Raw genomic sequence first — 7091 nt, forward strand, 5'->3', positions numbered from 1 at the left:
CTTCACACGCGCTCCGGTTTAAAGGTAAAGAAAAAGGAGCAAATTGACACCACCTCACACATTGTCACCCTTCACTGGCAACTTCCAGAAAAGTTATTGGAAGCTAGGACTGATTTGGCAGAGCTGGAACAAAACAATAAATAGAAATACGATTAAGATAGCAACAGCTCAAAAGACGAATTGTCTTTAGATTTTTATAGATTGCACACTAAAGTGAAAACCTATTTTGTTTTTTCACCTGAAAAAGAGTCCAACGTTTTGTTTCTATTTTCGTATACATTATTTTTGTACTCATTTACATTTTATAACTGACACAACCATGGATAAAATGTCAAGAACAAAGCCAAAGCAATTATGGGGTCCCCGAGGGATAAGGGAATGCTCTGGTTTTTGGACAAAATTAACATGGGATCACTCCCGTCACCGGACGTACTTCGTCTCACTGGAATAGTAACGGTCATAGTGAATATAAAATCGTCCCCATGTATCCGGCCAATGACGGGAGAGTTTTGAAAGAGACAAAACACTGTTCCATACATTTAAAAACACTTAAACAATTAAACAATGTTTACCCCAGGATTCAGGCCTCTTCCCTGGCTTGTAAAGTGCAGTTATGCGCCTTGGAGGTATTGTACTATTTACAAAATGTATACCCAGGATTCTGGCCCCTTCCCTGGCTTGTAAAGTGCAGTTATGCGCCCTGGAGATATTATACTATTTCAAACAACTTTTCCCCTCCTTTCAAACACTTATTCCTGGGTACAAGTGTTATATTTCTTCCCCCTGGGTGTGTGTGAGACAAGTGAAGTGAGTCAGCCTGCCAACAAGCAGCAGTGTGCTGTCATTTCAAACATGTTACCCCACTGTTTAACACACTTTTACCTGTGTTTTGAAGACTCTTTCCTGGGTCATTGTGTGCTCTTTCACCCCCCTGGGTGTGTGTGAGACAAGTGAAGTGAGTCAGCCTGCCAACAAGCAGCAGTGTGCTGTCATTTGAAACATGTTACCCCACTGTTTAACACACTTTTACCTGTGTTTTGAAGACTCTTTCCTGGGTCAATGTGTGCTCAAATGTGCCCTCTTTCTCCCCCCTGGGTGTGTGTGAGACAAGTGAAGTGAGTCAGCCTGCCAACAAGCAGCAGTGTGCTGTCATTTGAAACATGTTACCCCACTGTTTAACACACTTTTACCTGTGTTTTGAAGACTCTTTCCTGGGTCAATGTGTGCTCAAATGTGCCCTCTTTCTCCCCCCTGGGTGTGTGTGAGACAAGTGAAGTGAGTCAGCCTGCCAACAAGCAGCAGTGTGCTGTCATTTCAAACATGTTACCCCACTGTTTAACACACTTTTACCTGTGTTTTGAAGACTCTTTCCTGGGTCATTGTGTGCTCTTTCACCCCCCTGGGTGTGTGTGAGACAAGTGAAGTGAGTCAGCCTGCCAACAAGCAGCAGTGTGCTGTCATTTGAAACATGTTACCCCACTGTTTAACACACTTTTACCTGTGTTTTGAAGACTCTTTCCTGGGTCATTGTGTGCTCTTTCACCCCCCTGGGTGTGTGTGAGACAAGTGAAGTGAGTCAGCCTGCCAACAAGCAGCAGTGTGCTGTCATTTGAAACATGTTCCCCGACCTTTTAACACACTTTTTACCCATGTTATGCGTCCTGGAGGTATCAGCCTATTTTAAACAACTTTTCCCCGCCTTTCAAACACTTATTCCGGGGTTTTAGTCAGTCATTTTGCGAGATATCATTTAACATTGACAGTCTCCTGAAAACGCACATATTCTGTGCATTTTCAGGAGAGCGTCTATGTTAAATGATTTCGTGCAAAATGACTGTCTAAAACTCTCTTCCAGACATTTAAAAATACTTTCCCAGACCATTTAAACATTATTTCTGGCTTGTAAAGTGCAGTTATGCGCCCTGGAGATATTATACTATTTCAAACAACTTTTCCCCACCTTTCAAACACTTATTCCTGGGTACAAGTGTTATCTTTCCCCCCCTGGGTGTGTGTGAGACAAGTGAACTGAGTCAGCCTGCCAACAAGCAGCAGTGTGCTGTCATTTGAAACATGTTACCCCACTGTTTGACACACCTTTAGCCACGTTTCAAGCACTTACTGCTGGGTCAATGTGTGCTCCAATGTGTCCTCTTTCACCCCCCTGGGTGTGTGTGAGACAAGTGAAGTGAGTGCAAGGTTATGGAAGTCCCACTGTTGGGGACTGCTGCTGGAGGTCTATAGTCCGTCCTTGGGGGCTCTGTGAGCGGGCTAGAAAGGTGACCTCTCTGGGTGATTTAGTCAGTTTATGGAGCTTAGCCCACAAATCCTGGATGATCCAGGCCGAATTTGGGTGCTCATAGGCGGACATCGAAGCACCATAAAAACCACCCCCCTTGTAGAGTCACCAGGGGCACGAGAATACCCTCCACAGAAGGGGGGGTGATGCCGTGAAGAAGGCCGAATATGGATGCTGATGGGCGGACATCGAAGCACCATAAAAACCACCCCCCTTGTAGAGTCACCAGGGGCACGAGAATACCCTCCACAGAAGGGGTGGTGGTGCGTCAAGAAGGCCGAATTTGGGTGCTCATAGGCGGCCTGCTGCAGTCATTTTCAGGCTCCTCTCCACAATTGTCCCCCTAAAATGATTTAAAATCATTATTTTTGCATTTAAATGCATTTATTCTATCATTTATATGGTTCCCCAACACAATGCACATAGTCTGGAGCTCACTGGGGTCCTGCATATAATTTAATCAGGCGTTTTAACACTTTTTCCCATGAAAATGATTTTTAATCACTATCATGGGGCTATGAAAATAAAATTCCGGGTAATGCAGAGCACAAGTGCACCTTTTACTATTTAAATGTATTTGTATTATATATATTTGGGCTAGAAAGGTGACCTCTCTGGGTGATTTAGTCAGTTTATGGAGCTTAGCCCACAAATCCTGGATGATCCAGGCCGAATTTGGGTGCTCATAGGCGGCCTGCCAGGCGCCCCCACCCGTGGAAAGCAAAAAAAAGTGAAGAAAACGCTAAATTATATCTTAAAATAATCAAAAATGCCAACGGGAGAAGGGGCCAGACTATTGGCGCTTCGGGCCGATTTTTCCCCTTCTCCGATGGTTGGTACAACGGAGAAGGGGAAAAAGTCCCTGGGCTTCATTTCCACTTCTCTGTCAAAAAGATTCATCCATACTTTTCAAACTACCGTCTGCACGAAATCGGAAACCCAGTTTTGGGTGCACTCAGAAAAATAACGGCTGTTGCAAATCATGGAAGAATGTATCCGCTCACCAAGCACTTTGAGTGGGCCTAATTTTGTGGCGCAAGGACCCCCCAGCCTGGTTTCTCCCAATACTTAAAGTTTGACATGGAGGAATGCGAGGGCACTTTGCAGGTGACTCTACCCGATTATGAGACACTATTTTGGGGCGTATTTTTTACATTTCTCTGGTTCTCCAAATAGTTTAAGTTCGACATTTTGAGCCATGGAGGAATGCGAGGGCACTTTGCAGGTGACTCTACCCGATTTTGAGGCACTATTTTGGGGTATAATTTTTACATTTGACCCCTTTGCCCGGTTATCACCAAAGTTGAGTTGGATGATTTCGACCATGGAGGAATGTCAGGGGAGTCCGCGGGGGACTCCTGCGGGGTCATGAGGCACTATTTTGGGGTACAATTTTTACATTTTGACCCCTTTTTCCCGGTTCTCACCAAAGTTGAGTTGGATGATTTCGACCATGGAGGAATGTCAGGGGAGTCCGCGGGGGACTCCTGCGGGGTCATGAGGCACTTTTTTCCCATTTTCCCCCCTTTTGCCTGGTTCTTTTTATTTTTATTTTTTTTCCTGTTTTGGCCCGTTTGACCCGGTTCCTTCTGCCGGGGGCACTGCCCGGTCCCGGGTGCCCCCCAAGGGCTCGCGTAAAGCCGTTTCACCCCCCACATTGACGGATTTTGACCATTTTTTGGCCGGCTCTCACAAAAGTTGAGTTTGTTGATTTTGACCATGGAGGAATGTCAGGGGAGTCCGCGGGGGACTCCTGCGGGGTCATGAGGCACTATTTTCGGACACTTTTTTCCCATTTTCCCCCCTTTTGCCTGGTTCTTTTTATTTTTATTTTTTTTCCTGTTTTGGCCCGTTTGACCCGGTTCCTTCTGCCGGGGGCACTGCCCGGTCCCGGGTGCCCCCCCAAGGGCTCGCGTAAAGCCGTTTCACCCCCCACATTGACGGATTTTGACCATTTTTGGCCGGCTCTCACAAAAGTTGAGTTTGTTGATTTTGACCATGGAGGAATGTCAGGGGAGTCCGCGGGGGGACTCCTGCGGGGTCATGAGGCACTATTTTCGGACACTTTTTTCCCATTTTCCCCCCTTTTGCCTGGTTATTTTTATTTTTATTTTTTTTCCTGTTTTGGCCCGTTTGACCCGGTTCCTTCTGCCGGGGGCACTGCCCGGTCCCGGGTGCCCCCCCAGGGCTCGCGTACAGCCGTTTCACCCCCCACATTGACGGATTTTGACCCCTTTGCCGGTGCTCACCAAAGTTGAGTGTGATGATTGCTGAGTCATGATGCACTATTTTGGGGTACATTTCCCCCATTATCAACACGGACTAGAGATGTCTCGGAGATGGCTCGGAGCCCACACCCTGGTTCTATGTAACCCTGGAGGAATGTCACATGAGTCGACAGGGGACTGCTGCTGGCTAATGAAGGACTATTTTGGGGTACATTTCCCCCATTATCAACACGGACTAGAGATGTCTCGGAGATGGCTCGGAGCCCACACCCTGGTTCTATGTACCCTGGAGGAATGTCACATGAGTCGACAGGGGACTGCTGCTGGCTAATGAAGGACTATTTTGGGGTACATTTCCCCCATTATCAACACGGACTAGAGATGTCTCGGAGATGGCTCGGAGCCCACACCCTGGTTCTATGTAACCCTGGAGGAATGTCACATGAGTCGACAGGGGACTGCTGCTGGCTAATGAAGGACTATTTTGGGGTACATTTCCCCCATTATCAACACGGACTAGAGATGTCTCGGAGATGGCTCGGAGCCCACACCCTGGTTCTATGTAACCCTGGAGGAATGTCACATGAGTCGACAGGGGACTGCTGCTGGCTAATGAAGGACTATTTTGGGGTACATTTCCCCCATTATCAACACGGACTAGAGATGTCTCGGAGATGGCTCGGAGCCCCACACCCTGGTTCTATGTAACCCTGGAGGAATGTCACATGAGTCGACAGGGGACTGCTGCTGGCTAATGAAGGACTATTTTGGGGTACATTTCCCCCATTATCAACACGGACTAGAGATGTCTCGGAGATGGCTCGGAGCCCACACCCTGGTTCTATGTAACCCTGGAGGAATGTCACATGAGTCGACAGGGGACTGCTGCTGGCTAATGAAGGACTATCTTGGGGTACATTTCCCCCATTATCAACACGGACTAGAGATGTCTCGGAGATGGCTCGGAGCCCACACCCTGGTTCTATGTAACCCTGGAGGAATGTCACATGAGTCGACAGGGGACTGCTGCTGGCTAATGAAGGACTATTTTGGGGTACATTTCCCCCATTATCAACACGGACTAGAGATGTCTCGGAGATGGCTCGGAGCCCACACCCTGGTTCTATGTAACCCTGGAGGAATGTCACATGAGTCGACAGGGGACTGCTGCTGGCTAATGAAGGACTATTTTGGGGTACATTTCCCCCATTATCAACACGGACTAGAGATGTCTCGGAGATGGCTCGGAGCCCACACCCTGGTTCTATGTAACCCTGGAGGAATGTCACATGAGTCGACAGGGGACTGCTGCTGGCTAATGAAGCACTATTTCCGGGGTACTTTTTTTTCATTTTCACCCAAATTTCCCTGGATGAAATATTTTTTAGTTTTTTTAGTTTTTAGCCCAGTTTTGGCCACAGCGTTGCCTGGAGGATAGGACCGAGATATGACACTCTCTGGCCGCCTCACAAGTCACTATTGTCGGACACTTTCTTTGCTTTACCCCGGTTCTATCACTCTTTCCTCCTTGACCATACAACCCGTTTCCTGCTGGGGTGGTGCCTGGTTCCGGGGTACCCCAAACCCTCTCATGGTCGGGGCACCATGTATTGATGCATCGGACCCAATGTTGCCATCACCAGCCCCGCGTTGGTGCGGAAGTGGGACCATCTGACCCGGTGGTAACCCAATACTTCCCTTCGTCCATGCACCATGAATTGATGCATCGGACCCAGTGTCGCAACCACCGCTCACGCTAACGCATATAAACGGAGAACTATAACATAATTTTGATCAAATTCATTATGTGTGTTTCAGGAAGGATGTCATCTGAATGCCCGGTGTGCAGACTCTTCTATCTGGCATTGAACAAACACCTTAAGCACAAGCATGCAGTGCGGAACTTGGAGGAGAGGGGAATCCTCCTGAAAATAGCCAGTGGAAGGATAAATGTTCGGACCAAACCCTGTCCCATCGCTGGGTGTTCGTACGCTGGGAAGAGACTGGACCATCATGTAAAACATGACCACCCTGAGTTGTCCCGACATGAGGCACATCAGGTCATGGCAAGGCTGAAGCATAGTGTGGCACTGCAGTTGCTCCATGACCTCCGTGAGACTAACCCCATCATTGGATGGCTACATCATTGGTATAGACAATGAGGAGGAATACCCCGGGCACCCTCCACCCTTCTCCCCACATACCGAGGTGGACAACGAGGACTGCAGGCAGGTGATGCTGGAAAATGTGGCATTGAGGGCTCAGAAGGATGCCCTCAATGATGAGGTGAAGACCCTGCGCTCCAGGCTGAAAAAGGAGCTAAAACCCAGGAAGCAGAGTGCTGCTGTTCTTGAGGAAGAGGACGAATGTATACGATTTAAAGGGCTGGCAATCCCAAGTACCTCCGCATAAACACAGTAGCCTCAGGCAGCAATACCCCTGTGAAGAGCCCGGTGAAGACTGTCATGCAGTCCCCAGTAACCTCCGGTAGCGAGACCCCTGTGAGACCCCGGTGGAAACTGTCATGTTTGCAGTAGCCTCCGGTAGCGAACCCTGTGAAGACC

This window comes from Trematomus bernacchii, unplaced genomic scaffold, assembly GCF_902827165.1.
Source record: "Trematomus bernacchii unplaced genomic scaffold, fTreBer1.1, whole genome shotgun sequence".
NCBI classification, from domain to species: domain Eukaryota; kingdom Metazoa; phylum Chordata; class Actinopteri; order Perciformes; family Nototheniidae; genus Trematomus; species Trematomus bernacchii.